This window comes from Ambystoma mexicanum, chromosome 2p, assembly GCF_040938575.1.
Source record: "Ambystoma mexicanum isolate Mex_15411 chromosome 2p, UKY_AmexF1_1, whole genome shotgun sequence".
NCBI classification, from domain to species: Eukaryota; Metazoa; Chordata; class Amphibia; order Caudata; family Ambystomatidae; genus Ambystoma; species Ambystoma mexicanum.
In genome coordinates, this window is record NC_090923.1 from 571,692,884 (window position 1) to 571,712,166 (window position 19,283).

The window sequence follows — 19,283 nt, forward strand, 5'->3', positions numbered from 1 at the left end:
AAGAACTGGCCTGGCTTGTCTATAAAGTGGGAACATAACAAACAAGACCAACAGCCCTTATAGTACTTATAGTGCTTCGTAGATTGCAGATCTTGTCACAAGTGACTTTAACGCCTGGAATTAAGTAACCCACACCCTCAGCAAAATTCTCCCAGACAGATTATTTCTTTTTATCTTCTGGGAGACAGCAATTTAGTAAAGTGCCTCAGGTAGCATGTGTCCCATATGACAGCTTCATTCCGAGACCATAGGCAACCAGCTATAGGCTGAGACTCAACAAATGAAATAGGTTCTTTGGTAATGGCATACCCAGATTCAGAAAAGGAAAATCCTCTATGAAAAGAGAATCAAACATTGTTAATAGTAACGTAGATAGAGAGTACTTGCATGTGGTTGTTCTCAAAAACAAAGAACCATGATTAGTGTAGCACAGCAGGCCTCTTGCAGGAGAAGATAATCAAATTCGAGCAAGTCTCTTAAGGAGCTGATCAGGATGGGGACAAGATGGCAAGCCTGAAAATCCCAATTGTGAGTAATGACCAGAACAAGGATTTGGACCATAAGAGCTAGCAACTAACCTCAGGTCATTGCATGTGTCACCCCAGCTAAAAGGAACTAATGCCATAGGGGAAACAGATTCAATAACATTTTGGAGGTGGGCCCAGATCCAATAGTCTAAAATGTTCTAGTAGCAAGGGTATTGCCATGGAGCATGCAGAAGTGTGCCTTTTTTAAATCCATAGATGACCATACGAACACTCACATAGGAGACAAGAAGTATAAAAAAAATCAATAATTGAAACAAACAAAAAGTTCAGGCGATATGAAAGGTCCATTTCCAAACAGTTTATAGTTTGCTTCCATCTAGAATTCTCTTAATGCATGATGTTTGGTACAGTTCAAGAGTCTGTTCTGCTTTAACAGGCTTTCAAGGAGTTCATCTGATGCATACAAAGCTATGAGCAGAAAGGACATTAGTACCCGGCGAGGGCCCAATCAGAATGAGAGAACCATTCTGGTTGGCCCTCGCCTAGGCATTACCCTAACTGGCTGGGAATCCCTCGGCCGGGATTCCACGGCCATAGTTCCCGGCGGGGGGGTGTGGCCGCCCCTCAGCCAATGAGGAAGCTCGAAGCGGGGCCATCCCCGCTCCGAGCCTCCACGGCTGAGAAGCTGCCTTCGCTCCCTGCCGGGGACTCGGGTATGATTTTTTTTGTTTTGTTTCTCCTCCCCCCCTCCTCCCCACCCCAATTACCTTTAGCCTGCTTTGTCACTGGTGGGGGACGATGGCACACACAGCTGGAGGCTTCCATTGTCCCCTGCCGGGGTCCCAGGCACGTTCTTTTTTTGCCCTTGCCCCTTCCTCCCAACCCCACTTACCTTCTTGTCTTTTTTTTTTCGGGAGCAGTCACACTGGGAACAGAAGTGTTCCCAGTGCGTCCACTCTTGATGGCTGCCATGGAAAGGGAAAACGGACTCTGGTTTCCTATTCCCAGTGGCCATTTTCTTGGTCTTTATATTTTTTTCAGGACAGAAAAAAATACATTTAGTGCCCCAATCACACAGATCTTGCGGGACGGGGTACTAAAAGCAATATGACCTGAGCGGCGGGGTTACCGACTCAGGTAATGCCCCAGGGCCTTCGTTATAACTATGGGCCCCGGGGCATTACCCGAGTCGGTAATGCCCCTGCCGCTTGGATCATATTGCTTAAGTAATGCTGACCATAAACAGAGATTGGCATGCGGATGTGCCGGAGCAGAGCATTCATCAATGTCTTGTATCATTAGAAATGCACATACATTCGTACCGAAATCCGGATAATCAGGATTCCAACTGTAAACAAGAATAACCCAGTGGTGCAATTTTAGAGAGGGAGACAAAAATACTTCAAGTAAAAGAGTTGTTTGCAGCTCAGTCTGCAATTTCTCGCACTGTCAACCACAAGCTGCTCAATGTTTATCATAGTGTATATCTGTCTGGTTATTCTGTTTTGTGATGAGGCAGCAATTCACTATTTTCAATAAATCACTTAATCACTACTCAGTCCTCTGCATGAATGCAAATGATACTTCCACAGAAATTAAAATTCAGGACCTTGGGGAGCAGAAGTGGGCTGTTGCAACTCTTCCTTTGCTTCTCTATCAGTGCACACTGAAGGTGATACTGCACCGTCGACTGAAGCTGGCGATGAAGCCTGCACTGAAATAGATCTCCACTCTGACCTGCCATCGAAGTCCTGGCACTCTTCACAGCAAGGTCACATACAGGAGAAGATTCAGATGTGGGTGATCCTGATGATGCAATCTCTCTAGAAGCGAGCAAAGCACGAGTCAATTCTAATTCTTCAGATGGAGGTTGCACTTCCTGGAAGTCAGAGGTATGGTCCCATGTCCGATGCCCTTTGCATTTGTTGGTGGTGTGAGTGGTGAGTAAAATCTGATAGAGCAGCCAGAAATGTGGCTGACGCACTGATTGTTTCTGGTGCACTCGCAGATAAGCCTAGTCACTGGGTTCACAAGAGTGGCAGGGTCTATCAGCAGGGTCCAAAAATCCTTCCTTGACCTGCGGATAGAGAGATCTGACAACCTTCACAAGGGATTACAATAGTTCATTATCACATTACCTTCCAAATGTAGATTCGAACTGCTTGCTGGCAGGGGAGGGTCAATAGCCAATGTGACTAGGATGCCAATGCCAGGATCTCATGGTGTGACAGTCCATGCTTTCTATTAGTATTATTTCGAATATGAAGTGAAACTAATGCTAGGGCCTCAGGCCACTTCAGGCTGGCCTCCCTACAGGCTTTGGACAACCTATTTTTTTTTACAAAACTGTTGTTTTTATCTGTATCATGATCTGTAACCTACCATGTATCCAAGTATAAGCGGCCAGATACCCTTGGGTTAGGTGTGCTATATAAGTAAATTAACTAAACTAAACATTGCCTTTCCGGCTTTCTCAATGAAAGGATCTACATAGAAATCCTGAAGTTGAAAAGAGCGAAGCGGGATACAGCGGAGCGGAAAGCTATGTGTCCCATAAGTAACGGCTGCATGAAGCTGTCAATTGTCCCCCGCTTTCCATGTAATGGAAGCGGCGAACACTCCCTGAACCATTGAATCCCATAATGCCGAACCAGGGTAGTGTGGGACACCACCGCAACCCCCGTTCCCCTTGGTCGGCATTATGGGATTCCAGATTTCCGTCCGAGCCGAATGCACCCAAAACGCGCTTTCAGCATTTCTTTCTATTGGGAAATATTCAAAGCCTTGAATTTATCTCTGACCACTTGTCCAGTAAAATGTGCGCCTCTGCCAGTGTCAATAACTTATGACTAAATCGGGGAACACATTCTGCGAGAAGATTCTTTGCAAAAGTGACAAAGTCAGGCTTTAAATATGGATACGTTTCTACCCACCCAGAAAACATGTAAATGATAAACTAAAATTCAAAAGAAAGAAATGTAGGCAGCTGTATAAAGTCTATTTTGATAGTCAAAAATGGAATCTGTATCTGGGTGTACAGAAGGCAAGGTCTTTGCTGCTTGCCCCACATGAAGTCCTGTAGTACCTCTGTGCGACAGTTTGAAAATGTGGTGCAAACCGGTCCTTGTTAGCCACAACAATCATTGTTCCTTTACTGGGGTGGGCCACTGAATGGGCAGGTTAGGGGAGTGATCTAGGCACAGCCAGGCAGCCATCTGGAAAATACAACAGTGTATCAGGATACCATTTTAATTTTTTCTGGGACTAGCATTCTTTCTCTTGTTCAGGTGCAAAGTCTTGCAGCAGCAATAGGCTATAAAGAGTTGCAATCAGTGACGGATCCACTGCAATGGTGATAAGAACATCTTTAGGAGCCAGGGTGCCTTCTTGAGCTGCAGTGTAAACTAAACTATCAGCTAATGAGTTTCCCACAGACGCCACTGATCCAGACACTACATGTGCCTTAAACCTCACTATAAGTGTGAAGGCAGAAACTAAGCTTCCAACAAAGAAGAAACGTATAGACCACTATATACAGGAGTATCAGCTGATGTCAGATAGCCAAAGTGTTTCCACAATATGCCAAAGTCGTGGGTAACACCACGGACATATCGGGAGTGTAAATCATGGCATCGGAATACATGCACAATTCAGCGCAATCAGTTCAGCAGCTTGAGCAAAAACCTGTGTTCAAATTGTGTAATACAAGGTAATTCTTCCCTGAGAATCTCTCAAACATGCATGATCAACAAATAGAATCGTCTCAGGGTACCACTGTGATACATCCTTTAAATCAATTCTGGCAGTGAAAAGATTTTCAGTTATCAATTGTGATGATTCACCAGGTGTCATCACTTATCTCCCGGGGTGAGACCTTTCCCATGAGACTACAGAGGTGAGGCTGCTACCCAATATTCCCCTTAGGGGTGGTTTACTGCTGGAGGACCTCATGGGGGAGGGACGGCCCTCCTGGAGATAGGGACGACCACCTAGGTAAAAGCCAGCACAACACCCCAAATGTAACCCTCTCAAGCCCATCCCCATCTTTCCAATAACCCCCTCTTGAAAGAACTTCTATTTGTTATTGTAACATTATAATAGTTACTTCTACTGAGACGAAGAAAATTGCTAACAATACAGATAGTATGACTAACTCAAGTACTAGCACGAAAAAGATCATCCAAAGAATGAAGATTACCAGCAAGGCCAGTACGGAGACGAGGTGGCCCCCAGGAGCCATGAAGTATAGCACAGAGAAGGTGCAGGAATGGTATGGACCCCTGCAGGGGAGTCGTCCGCAGAAACACATACAATCTAACAAAGGACCTTGAGAAGGAAAAGAGCATAGTAGCATGAATGACAGTCCATCCCGGGAAGTTCAAAGGAGATGCAGAGGACGTGGTGGGAAAGCCGAGAGGAGTCTGCTCCCAAAGGCAAGAGGTGGACGGCGGGAGTCCTTCCCCCGGTGCTGTGGAGCTGGTCAAGGCTATGACTGGAGCCTGCAAGATGGTGGTGTGACTTCTGGGAGGTCGACTGAGCATTTCGGTAACAGCAACTACACCGTCGGTGAAGAGACCAGGAAGAAAGTGTGCAGAGTGAGACCAGCAGTAGCCAGAGGCGCACGCGCAACCTGACGAGAAAATGCAAGCACCAAAGAAGAGCCGGCCAAGAGTCCCAGAGCCAACAAAGGTAAGGGGCACATCACAGAGGACCGGTAGGGGCTAGGAGGTGCGGGAGAGAGCTAGACAGGACAGGAATAACAATGAGAACTATCGTCCTCATGGCAGTATTTGGGAAGGGAGTCAACTAAGTGGGCCCAGTGAGAAGTGAAGAGAACCAAGGATCTGGGATCCGAACCAAGGTGAAGTCTATATGAATACGAGTCACCTTCCTCATGGCAGTACTTGGTAGGGGAGTGAACCAAGTGGGCCTAATAAAAGAAGAATAGAAACCAGTGCCTGGGACCTGAACCAAAGTCAGCTATATCATCATACAATAACTTTGGTGAAACCATTATTCTGGACCCAGCTTGAATATTACCAGAAAAGCCAGGGCAAGGGAGTAATTCCTCCTAGCCCCATCTGGAACCAAGGCCATGGAAAGGGAGTCATTCCCCCTGGTATCAAATGGAGTGCTGAAGAGACTTTCTTTTAAGACACCAGGAGAAGGGAGTCAACCTCCTGGTGAGATACTTTTTTTTTGGTTAAGAATCTTTAGTTGTAGCGTAAGGGACAGAAGTAGCGTTTTTACTCAGGACAATAGTTTCTCAATTTACAGATATTGACAGATCCTTTAGTCTTTAATTTGAGTCAGGGAAACCCCTCTTGAAGTTAGGGATAACTAGGGTTTTTAATTCATCAATAAAAGTCTTTATTAACCGTTATGACACCTCCTGGGCAGTTGTCTTCTTTTGTAGCCTTACACAATGCACAATCATAGAGCTCCCCATCAGAAGGTGTGGTGAACAGAGTTTAAAATCTTTGGCTCTTCAGATGTTTTGGATTACAAATCACGTTAGCCCTAGTCAGCATAGTCAATGATGAGGGATCATTTGAGTCGTAGTACTGAACATCTGGAGAGCCACAGGTTGCAGACCCCTTCAATCGAGCATTAAGTGGAAGTTACATCAGCAGCAAATAACAATATTTGTTTTCATATTTAGTTAAACATGAATTGGAAATGTGCTACATCTTTCCTTTCAAATGTAATGCTAAAATTGAATGTGGTACTGCCAAAGTCTGGACTAAAGTGTCTGCTTTCTCCATTAATAAAGCAGTTCCTGCTAGTGCATGCAAACAAGGTGATAAACCAGCAGCCACAGGATATAATGTTGCACTGTAATAGGTAATTGGGATGTGCTTGCCACCATGCATTTGAGATCAAAAACTGAGAGCAAAGTTCCCAGACCTAACACTGGAGCCTTTGACAGTTCTTACTTTTTTTTAATTACTGCCTCATATGCCTTCGCTGACCATGGCAGGAGTTCAGGAATTTAATCTACAGTGAGGTTGAGCAAAGGTTGTATAATCCAATCATTGGCCATTATCCACTGCAGCAGTAACCAGCCATTGCAGGAAATCCTCCCATTTATTTTCAGTTCTGGAGCTTGCATATTTGTAAAATCATATTAATTTGCTCTCTCTCCATCAGTGATATCATGACCAAGACAATGCATTTGAGTCTGACACAAATGAAGTTTTCCTTTTGAGGTTTTCTGTTCTTTCAGAGCAAGAGCTACCAATAAGTCAAGAGAATCTTTTTTGCAAGCTTCTAATGAAGGGTGCACAGATAAAAGGTCATAAAAATACTGAATCAAAACTGACTGCCCTTTGAACACTTGTGGATCAAGATCTCATTTTACATTTTTAAAAAGAGAGTTGACTCTCTATGTAAACTTGTGTAAGTAAAGGCAAATAAATATTGACTGGCAGGATGTACAGGTATAGAAAATAATGCAGAATATAAATCTGCACTTTAAATTGTGTTGCAATAGCAGGAATGCAAGATAAAATGGTGGCACAATTGGGCACAACAGGAACAGTGGGCAGGACCACTACATTGACAGCATGGCAGTCTTGTACAAACCGAAAACTTTCTTTCCCAGTCATCTTTATAGGAAAAAATAGGATTGTTACAAGGGCTTTGAATAGGTAAATTAATTCCTTGCTCAAGCAAGGATTAAATAACAGGTTTTATTCCCTTTTACACTTTGTTTGAAATGGGCTATTGAGGAATGAATGGAAGAGGCTTGGCGTGGTCCAAAGTTATGCATACAGGTCCACATTCAATATTCATCTAGGTTTGTTGCCATGTGTGGATCACAATTGCTGAGGACCTTTGTACTACAATCACTGTTGCTGTGAGGGAGTGTTGTCCCGCTGCCCTTTGGTCAAATTTGGAGATTCTTGTAACACAGCCAAAAATTCCAATTCTCTATGTATGGGAACATCCAAATATATAGTATCGGGGGATAATAAATAGTACAGCCCATTTCACATGACATATCCAGCACTAATAGGTTCACTGGATAGGTGGGCTCAATAGAAAAGCATGATTTTCTGAAATGGGATCCAATTAACAGTCATAGATAGTGTGATTGCAGGAGGTAGAAATGACTTTGAGAAAGAAGGTAGCTGTGTTGGCTGAGTCAATGGCTGAGCAGGCCGATTCAGGCATTTAGATTTCCAGTGTCCAAATTCTTTACAATAATTACATTGATCATCTACAAATTCTATATCTATCTATAGCTCTTCCTTGTCCAACATCGATAGTGATTTCATCTTCCACATACCCTCTGCCTTTCCAGGAAAATTCTGCACAGCTAACAACACCTCAGTTAAATTCTTGCCCCTGAATCACTAAGTACTCCTTTTGTGATAAAAAAAACAACTTGAGCAACTCAAGACAATCATTTTGCTTCCACCTTCTTATTTTAAAGCTGTCTGCGTTACTGGTGTCTATCTCTCTCTCCCTGGCTTTACAACCAATACCCGGTACCTCTCACCCACTGCATCACTACATTCTGCTCCAACTTTCAGTGTTATGCGGATGACACCCATTTCTCTTTCTGGCCCCCCTCAGCCACCTCTGCTTCTTCTCTCATAACAGACTGTCTGGCTGCAGTTCAGGAATGGTGTGCAGCCAACAATCTCTGTTGTGAGAGAGATCCTCCTCATTGGGACATCTACTCTGTGGGATATATTGACCCACTCAACGGCATTGTCTTACACCACTGAGCTGCCTTTGGGCAAGAAACAGTAACCTGGCTGCGCTGGCTCCTGTGCGCACCACGGCCTCAAAACTGCTTTTGGCAGCAACAAAAGAAAAATGGCTGCACCATATTGCCTCAAACACTTCAGGCAAAATGGAACAAGGGGACACACTGAAAAATACGCCACTGTGTTCTGAAACATATATGGAATCAAGTGAAAAGGAAAGCCTGCCATTGCTGCAAAAGCCAAAATCCCCTTCAAAATGAAACTGTTTTCACCCTTTCAAAATGATGCTTTGATGCCAATTTCATCTGTCATTCTGAAACCACTGTGAGTAAAAAGGCCCAGTTAAACCAATTCTCAGAGAAATCAAAGGCAACTTCATTTTGCACTCTCACGGGAAACATATGTTTATTTCTTGACAAGATGTATCCAGGCGCAGCAGTTCAAGGAGACTTTTTACTCTCTGAGCCAGATCAAGTAGAAATGTATCTATACTTTAAATAAAAGTCCAGCTGCAAGGAAAATGACTACAGCTGCCAAGACAGTGGCAATCTGAGGAGCTGCAAACCGAATTAAAGAAAGAAATGATAGCAATTTTTGACACATGTGGAAAAATGGGCTGTGCTGACTGAAGAGAAAAAATTACCTGTTTAAAACTCAATTGTTAATGAAAGTCTGCTTACTTAGCAATTTAAAGGAATTATGTTTGTGGTGAGAATACACACATAGGATATCTTGTGTCATAGATTGGTTTAATTCAAGACCCGAAGTAAGAAATTAAACAGTTTAAAACATATAGGCTGGAGTTGCAAGCTCTCAGGAAAACCTGTTATTCCAGTTCCAGCTATGAAACTCCTCCTAGGAAGGGAGATACACCCTAAATCCAGGACACGTAGGTGTGAAGTGCCAGCTTGAAAAACTTTGAATGGGTTAGGACAATGAGATTTCACATGCTCATCAGACATTCGTCTGTGCTCCAGGCTGAGACAATAGCAGTCTTGGGACACTCACCTGTCAAGTGTGAAAGGGCAATAAAACCTTCAATTAAGACTGGAAACACCTTGCCTGGAAGGAATTGGCAGCTGCTTGCAGTTGAAGGAAGGACACAAAAACCCAGGATCAAGTAACAAAGGGACAGCCTTTTGGTGCCCGAGACTATGTTAGAAAGAAACTTTAAAGACCCTTATTTCTGTGGCAAGAATTAGCAGAAATTTAAAAGTTGGCAGTGTTTAATCTAATTTTGGGGGCCATCTTTTAAAACTTAGTAGAACTCATTACCGCAAGGGGAACAGAAATTACGAAATATGACCAATTCTAAGGAAAGTATTAATGTGGAAAATATAAGAGTTTGTACATACATCCCTGGGGACAATTTGCATTTGTGTATAAAATTGTAGAATTTTAGGCCAAATCTTTAAGGTGTGAAATTACCAAAATGTGTCAGAAAGGCGAAACAAGGTCGCAAAGACTGGAGGTTTGGACTAATCTGTGCTGCACATTTTATGTAACCTCTGGGTATAATTTGCCAAGAGATTGCAAGTGTATAACTAGGTTTTTGGCAAAATCAGACTTTCAGTTAAGTAAATGTGGGATTTTGTGGACATTGTAAACCTCACCTTATAACCCTGACATCATTACCTTAGAAATCCAACCAGCAGAGAGCAATGCAGAGATTACTACCCTTGCCCAATCCTATTGTTAGGAGCGTTTGTAGTAAAGCCTGCCCCTGTCATATACTGTGATGATGTCATCTGGCATTATAAATAAGAGCCCCTGACAACACACAACACACTGATTCCTGAGTCCTACGCCGGAGTCCTGTTCCTGTCTTCATCTTGCATTTATACATCTAAACTCCAGATCCCAACCACAAGGCCAACCAATTGCTGATCCTGCTTCAGCTAGGCCTCAATTCTAAAATAATTCCCATAACCAAGGGAATCGCTGTGGTGTTTTGGGAAGCATTCTGAATTAACCTGGCTTGCTGCCACTCACTACATGCTGCTGCCACCCTGCTCACCTGATGACCTATACTATCCAGTAACCAGAATTGCCAGTCCAGAAAAACTATCCTTTGGTATCCAGTCCCTGCCCAGCTGACCCTGTCCCGCTGAGTTTGTCCGTCTGCTCTGTGTTAGACCAGACCCATGTGGCGACCAGAACTGCTGACTGTCTAAAAACCAAACTAAAATGGACTGTGAGTATCAATAGGAACCATAGCAACATAGTAAACCTTGCTTTGCTTTGTTACATTCCAATATCTAAGTCATCCTATCCTTATCCTGATAATTGTAATATTGTTACAATCATTCTTGCTACCCTGCTTTGATTCCTTGTGCTAGTGCCAACTTCTTTAATAAGTTTGTCTTGTGAAAGCCTAAGCCCTTAGTCCTCCCTCGGGTGATCGGACTGGGTCCGCCAGGGTGGGCGCAGAGGTGCTAGGGTTGATTCCGCGGATCAACCCGGAGCTTACTGTGTCTCAATCTGGTAGCCTACCCTGAATGCCCTAGTGTAGAGTAAAACCGTCCTTGTCAAAACTGATTTCTGTTCCTTTTTCGCGCCTTCATTTTCTCAAAAACGCATCTCACTAGATCTTGCATAACTCACTCAATTTAACATCTATAGACCTCATTTCACTTTCATATTGTACTTCTGATCCATAGCTACACCCGACACTCAATTTCACCCATTTTTATTAAAAACCGTTTTGGTAAATTCAGGCGGGATTTGCAAAAGTGTGTTAATTTTACAATGTGTCATTTTGGTTATGAACGGTTTTCAATCTTCCATTCAGTTTCGAATTGTATGCTTTTGCTCAATCCATTGCTTGTGATTGCTAATATCTTTCCAGTGTTGCTCCAGTAAAGACAGTTTTAGACATTCATTTTTTATCCATCCATTTCTGAGTGTCATTTTAGCATTGCCAGGGTTGAAATCCATTTTTCTCTCTTGTTTGAGGAGTGAAGGTCTGATTTAGAACCTGCTGCTTCTGTTAATCCACTTAGAATTGATTATTTGTGGATTGAGGGAACATTGCAGGGGGAATTTCTAACTCCAGTGCTATTTTACCTAAAATCAAAAAGTGCTCCTATTCCCTGGTGATTTGCAGTTGTGTCAATAGAAGGTGAAACTAAGTTCATTGCTTACATTCATATTGTTTTCATCACCCCATTAGTGATTGCTGCCCCATATTTGTTATGATTTCTTTTGAATTTTAAAATAATACATAAATATTATATTTGATCAACCAGCCTGGTTCATGGTCCATTGTGACCCGGGGTATTTGAAAAGGGGGTGTGATAGGAGTGGTGTATCATCTCAATTTAGAATCTAATCTATCACACATAAGCATTTCAATTGACCGCAGCATACTGGGCTGAGAATAAGGTGTGCGTCGCCTGATTGAAATCCTTAACAGCTCTCTCCTTTTCTCTCTCTCTCTCTGGCCGCCTACTTTGGACCCTCTTCCTGCTCCTTCCTGTGAAGTTAAGAACCTTGGTGTCATCTTCGACTCCACCCTTCCTTCTCTCCTCACATCTCTGATGTCTTTAAGAAGTCAAACTATCAGCTGCACCTCTGCAGAGGTATTCTTCCTTTTCTCACTTTCCCCAAAAAGCTCACTGTCTCCAGAGCTCTGGTCCTCTCTAAGCTGGACTACTGCAACAGCCTCTTTCTAAATCTGCCAGCCTCTACACTTCGACCTTTACAACTTATCCAGAACAGAGCTGTGAGAATTTTCCTTGGCTTCAAGCCCAGGAATCGTATCTCTCCAGCACTGAAATCTTGTCACTGACTCCCCGTGGCTGCAAGAATCAAGTTTAAGAACCTCTGCATCATTCACAAGGCTTTCCAGAGCCTGGGACCACTCTATCTCCAACTTTCTCTTCCAAAACATCTTCCTTCTCAAGCTCTCCGCTCATCCACCTCCAACTCTGAGGGTCAGACACTTCTCCAAGCAGAGAGTTGGGGGCAGATCTCTCTTCTCGGCTGGGGCCTCCCTCTGGAAAAGCCTCCCTGCCTCTCTCAAACTTGAGCAGAACCCCACCAGTTCTGGAAGCCACTCAAGACCTTCCTTTTTTTTAACGCTTTCTCTCTTCCTCTTCCCTGCTGATGTACCTGACTGCTCCGTGCACTGGTCACCTGGATACCCTCTGTACTCGGGCCCAGGCTCCTGCATGTCCAGTTGCCCTTGCACTGCCTCCAGGCTCCCCCAGCACTTAAGGGTCTGTTCCTGCAACCCTGTGTAAACGAGGACCGAGTGACCTCTGACGGGCCCATAGAATCAGAGCTCGCCCTCGAATACCTTAAGACAAGATAGCTGCACCTCAAGGAGGTTAGGGTGCAGGATTCACATACTCCAACGCAATTCAATAAGGACAACTCAAGGATTTGGCAAAGAGACTGTTAAATTCATAACGGTTTATTTCATGCCACTACTGACACAGAGCAGCCTTAGTGCCGTGGTCGAGCTTGCAGCCTCCATCACCCCTCCGCATCACCCAGAGCTCATTTCTATAGCCAAATGTGAGGGAGCAATCTGCCTCCACCGTTCATGCACAGTTTTAAGCAACTTCATCGTTAGCATTAGCTCACTGGGCAATTAATTTAATTAAACTAAACCTTCAGAATGAAATACGCTCTAGCATGCATGTCTAACTTTTCTTCGGTGCTCTGCTCAATTATAAGTGGTGCAGCTGGATTCTTCAGATAAGGTTCCAGACAGGGCTTAATTAAGAGTCTAGGTTCTGCCCATTCGTCAAGTTTCTGACTGCATGCTACGCTTGAATGTTTCAACTTTAAAATTACCTCATACTACATACTCTGCTCATTTTAGCCACATTTTCAGTTACATGCATTTTCATTAAAGGCATTAGGCAGCGCGATTTTCTGTCTGTATACAGAACATTTTATTGTCCATTCTGGACTTTGCCACCTTACTACATCATGGTAATGACATTTTCGACCTTATAAATACAATGCTTTTTGATTACTTGTATACACTAACATTATGAATACCATTTTCACATAATTACAACACCACATTAGTCCATACAAATTTCTCCGCTTAGGTTTAAGTAATGAGAGGCTGCCCTCCACTTCATTCAGTTGTTGATTCAATATATCTTAATTCGGGTCCTCCAGTACACCTGCAGTCCCTTACCTCTGCACTTATGAGCCATTTGCTGGCTGCACTTATTTATTTTCCTGAACTTCTCCCTCCCCCTCCCCCGGCACTGCTCCCCTTCCCTCTTCCCCACACTTACACGATCCAAATGACACAAGGCCTAGTAAGATTGTTGTTTTGTCCTCCCTTTGTTTCCCCCTCCTTGTCTTGTCACACCTAGAAACACTTGTGTACAAGAGCATTATAAATGCCATATCATATCACGCCCTACTGTACACACTGTTACCCTCAATTGTGTAGCAAGTTTACAATGAGTCATAATACTGAAGAATATGCGCAATTCTGTAAACGTTTGCCTCTGAGTAGCATCTAAATTCATCAGACATCATATCATGTACTTTGAAACAATGTGAACATTATTATATTAAATGCAATAGTGTAATCTTTCAAAGTAATGTGTAATCCCATTAATATTATTATTGAACTTCCATTATATACCACAAATCATTTGAAATTTTAAGAAATGCAGAATTGAAAAATCTTTGATTTCTTTGTTTTTTTGTCAAAGATGTACACTCATGGTTTACTCATATGAGGATCTTCCCCAGGGCCTTCAAATGTTTAGTGTACATTAAATACATACAATGTAATGTAACAATATTGTATATTTTTACAACACTGTACCATCAAACTTTATCGGAAAATCCAGAAATTCTATTGTCAAAAAGCATTGAACTCATTAAAATTGTCATTGCATGTTTCTTCAAAGAGCACAAACTGAACTGCTTACACTATGTAGGCTCATTGCTGTATATCAATTACTCTTTCCAACAGGCAGAAAATCATTAATTCATTGCATACACACACCCTTTTAAATAAGTGTTGGTCTTGGTGTTCAAAATATCATTTTTTCTACCATCAGGCTACATTCTTTGGTGCAGATTCCAAGTTGTGTGACGAATCAAGAGAATTAATCCTTTCTCCCCAAGGGGCAGCCCGCCCCTGTGAGGCTAGGGAGGTGAGCCTACTCGGCAACACCCTCCCTAGGAGTCGAGGCAACTGGGACCTCACCGAGACAGACTATCCCTTTGGGGACAAGGACTCCCATTCCACTGAGAAGCTCCCTGATGCCCTCTGCGTGATAACATATATGGACTTATCTGAACCACCAACACATTATAACTTCCATAATTAAAACATAAACCAATATAATTGTCAAGATGAAATTGAAGCAATCCCTTTAAACGAGAACTCACCAAGGCGTGTGCCGAGGAGGTTGAAAAGTGGCAGCTCACCAGTGAGAGTAGAGAGAGACAGTGTAAGACCCTGTGGGTAATACTGCTGAAGGAGGCAGAATTGGTATGAAGTGCAGGGCCCGCGTAATTCGAAATGGCTCAGAGACAAAGGGGCGGGAGTCGCTGAGAGAAACGCTGGGAGGCCACTGTGCAAGAAGAGGAGATCTCAAAGGGCCCTCGAGTAGAGAACTCAGTGGTGGTGTGACCATGCAAGAACCATGGTGGGCAGCTGACCCATGCAACAATGCCAACACTACCATTGGGAGAAAGCAACTCCCGAACAGATCTGACACAGCAGCGCAGCTTACCGCATATGAAGCAGATGCCGCGGAGAGTGAACCGCAGAGCAGCCAAGAAGCAGAGGAAGAAAGAACACCCATACAGGTACTGGATACATTACTATCAGTACTGTGGGAGTGGTGAGAGCTCTAGGGTGGCCTCTGTTGCACGAGCCACCAAGCACATGTTAACAAGCCCTGGAGATGTGGGGCGCTGGGGCCCCTGACCATTTTTCCCCACAGGAACTACATGAGGCTGAACGGGGGCATGCAGAGCAAAGGTTAAAAGAGCCAGCCCTGCCTGTGCCAGGTGCTGGTAATTCTGATTGATGAGGCAGAGGTAGGGCGGCGTAGATTCCGGGCGTTGCGGAACTTAGGCAGTGAGCACTCTCCTTGATGGCAGTAGTTTCTGTGTTGGACCACACGCAGTCAGCACAGACATTTTTCTCACATCACTGTGCGCGATCACAGGAGCACAGCTAGCATTTCGGAAGCAGGACTGGAACAACCTGCTGCTTCACTGCTAATTACGGCTCGTGGTCATCTGCTCAGGGTTGCTTGGAAGCATGCGTGAGCTTGAGATAAGCTTTCTATGTGGTCGTTTTGGCATAATGTATGGTTACTGTTGTAATTCTGTGAGCATATTTAATCCTGTGAAGTAACAGGAAATGCATGAACGTTTAGGACCTCTTCACAAACACGTTTCATTTATGTTTGATATGTACGATTTATGTATGCTTTCTGTGCAGCAGCAAGAAACAGGGAGACTAGAGTCCAGAGACTACCACTGAGTAGTCCTGCAGTTGGGAACATGATTCCTTGGGAAATGTCTACTGTGTTTTTGCTTTCCTATATGCTTACTGTTTGTGGTGGTGCCAACAGCAATTCATACAGCCATTAAGTGTGCTAACCGTGGTTTGTCCTTCATGCCATCAGTATATGTGTTTTGTGTAACAAATCATGTTAATTGTTCTATCACCAGATAGTGTTGCTCACGAAGACTGCCAGGGTAGTAATTAGGTGAGGAGTTTTGAAAGCAGGCTCAGGTTTAAGCTATTGCCATATTAGTGCAGTGTGTGTTTTATTATGCTTTTTCCCATATTCCCCCTTCCTAGCCAATTGAGTACCCTAACCCTTTTTCTGTCTTTCCCTACCTCCCCTTACCTATCCACAACTTCTCCCTAACTGTCTTCCCCCCATTGGCTGCCTTGATGTGTCCTGTTAGTGTCACATGAGGCACCTGTGCCAACCAAGGTGGGAGGGTCGTACTCCATTCGGCTTCCGTGGTTAGGGAGGAGTTGTGTATCCTTCCTCAAGCTTGAGATAATTACCAGCCCCCCAAAAGGGATATACATGCCACCCAAGCCAAATGGAGTCAACCCCCCTGCTATTAGAGAACGTGCTAATGGCCTTGCAGGAAATACAAGCTGAATTAGTGCATGCTAGGCAGGAGACTAGTGCACTCAAGACACAACTAAATGGTTTAATTGCACAGGGTACCCCTTTACAGGGTGATGCTTTTGGTTCTCCATCAGCTTCTGCTTGTCGACCAACTACAGTGGTGGTGTAGCAGCCATTAGGGGTGCCCTTAGTGCCACCAGAATGATTTTCAGGAGATCCACATAAATACACAACCTTTTTATTTATTTTTTAAAGTCTTTATTTAGATTATTCAAAAATAAATACAAGTCAGAACAGACAATCAAAAATGGAACAAATAGAGCATAACAAAATATCAAATGCAATAAATATACCAAGACAAATAGTGAGGGGAAAAAAAACTACATTCTTTAATTGCCAATTTACCACCAACCAATTAACCTAAACAGCACGTTTACACTTAACAAAAATACAACATCAAAGACACCACAATCATCAACCCTCCCCTCCCACCACGCACAGCCCAAAAATATAACACATTCTGACAGAGCATCAGACATTGAATTTACTCCATTGTTCATTGTAAATTTCCTCTTTGTGTAATTTACTCAATTTCAATTTCTCAAATCGAGAAAGAATTTGCAATTGAACTAACCAATCTTCTACACATGGCTTTTTCCTAGTCTTCCAGACTCGTAATATCAGTCTGACAGCAACTGAAAAGACTTTATGGATCCAACACAACATCAGATATTCAAGATGTAAAAAAAAAAAAAAAAAAGATATTCAAGATGTGACACAACTCAAAGATTTCAATATTACCGCTAATGGGTTTTTAGGAAAAGCAATCTCACACACCAAATCAACCCTATCCAAAACTTCTTTCCAAAACCCCACTACCTTTCCACAATCCCATAACATGTGTAACATAGTACCCTTCTCTCTCAAACAACCCCAGCACCTATCAGTATCACCAAGTCCCAATTTAAACATCCTATCAGGAGTCCAAAAAAGACGCCCTAATGTCCTCTGGTGAATAAAGTGCAAATTCAAATCAGCCATCGCCCTAATAGGAACCTTCCAAATACTTTCCCAATCATTCAAAGGTATAACCTCTCCAAGTTCCTCAGACCATGTATACCTCAATTTATCCCATAGTATTAGGGAACGATTTTCAGTCGGAAAGAGTTTTAAAAAACTAGACACCCTATGTGTAACAGTAGAGAGAAAATCACACCTCTCAGGTCTCTGCAATAGAGGGAGATCAATCATCTGACTCCTGTCCATCATTAAAACAGCCAACAAATTATATCTTCGCAGTTCCTTTTGATGCAAACCAAACATAACCTTCAAATCCTCAAAAGACTTCATACCCCCAACATACCAAATACACCACCTTTTTAACTCAGTCTCAACTCCATTTTCTCTGCAAACCATCTGTGTTCGAAACTACGCAGGCCACACGTGCCTTTGTGATTTTGTATTTATTTTGGGATGCAGCGGCCTGGGTTGACACGGCCCCAGGTTCTGCTGCGCAGGAGTAGTACCTACCAACTACCCCCACCACGGTTTCGGGACCTGTAAGCTGAACAAACAGAGGGCTACGCAACCCCGGCAGGGAAAGAGGGTTAGTGTCACCTTAGTTGGATGGCTAAGGGGTGGTAGGGAAACTGGGAAGAGGGCTAAGTAGAGGTTTTGAATGGGTATGGGGGGGGTTTAAGGAAAGATACTCATGGCTCTTGCACATGCTCCTGGTGTGTGCTTGTTCAAAGATGCAGCCCTGTTTGGTTTCACAAGAATGCACAATACATTTAGTGTTACACATTCACACCTGGCACAGACCTACGGCCCATGCCACTGTACCCACTCACACTTCCCTAGTTTTTCTCTATAGATGTTATGGCAATGTTCTTTACACACCCATTATGGCAGTAACCACAGCAGAACATAACATAGTAAATCAGGAAAGATGTTAGCTTGCAGTGGCTGTTAATGTGACAGTGCCCCTTGGGCGTTAGTGCGCCTTCTCAGTTCGGGTACAGTTTGTGTGCTGCAAGAAAGGCCTTAATTAGTGTGCGTTCACTGGCTCACACGGCACCACACATGGCTACAATATGGGTCAGTGCATTACAGTCATGCACTACGTAGTTTGTGAACCCTCTCAAAGTTCCTTTGGCTATGGGGCAAAACATTTTAGTGCAATGACTTGTGCACTATGGGCTCTCAATCCGCTCTGTGCAGGTTCCTGCAGGTACTTAGCTTAAGTGTGGGCAGGGGCAGGGTCAATCTGGTGGGGCTTGGCCCCCTGCGTGTCTCCCTGAAGGTTCGGAAAGTGCTACAGCACTTATCTGATCATATTGAGGGTCTGTGTGTGGTTTTCCTGTGGGGCGTGACCCCTCCTATGTTTTTCTTGGAGCATCTGCTCAGCTTGGATGCTCGAGGGCAAGACCCATGTTTGCTTTGCGTGCAAGATGTCATGCCATTCCCAACATGGCCGCCGGGCTGTAGTCCTCGAGCCAGGTACGCCTGGGTAATTTAGTCCTATAATGTTCCACCCTGCAGGATGGGCAGTGGAGGGTTATGTAGGGCTGAAAATGTGTTTGCCTTACATAAGAGCGCATCACACACACTCTGACTTTACCCCTGTGCCATACCATAGAACTTGTGTTTGGCATGTTTTGTTCTTTTGGCAGTGATTTTGTTTATCATGGTTTGCATGCTGGATACTACATGTGCCCTGACCTTTCGACCCCTGCTGCTCCCAGCCCTGACATGGGCCATACCTTTGGTACAGAAGGACGACCTACTGTTGAATAGCTAGGACCAGTTTACAGCAGAGTTTGGGAGAATATTTGATCATAGGACAGTATCTCTGGCACAGGACATAGAGCTGTTCGCACTGAAATGAGGCACCAAAGATGTAGTGACTTATGTGACCTTAATAGGTTAGTGGTTGACACATAGTGGCCTAAGCAAGCTGTTATTTTCTACCAGGGAATCCG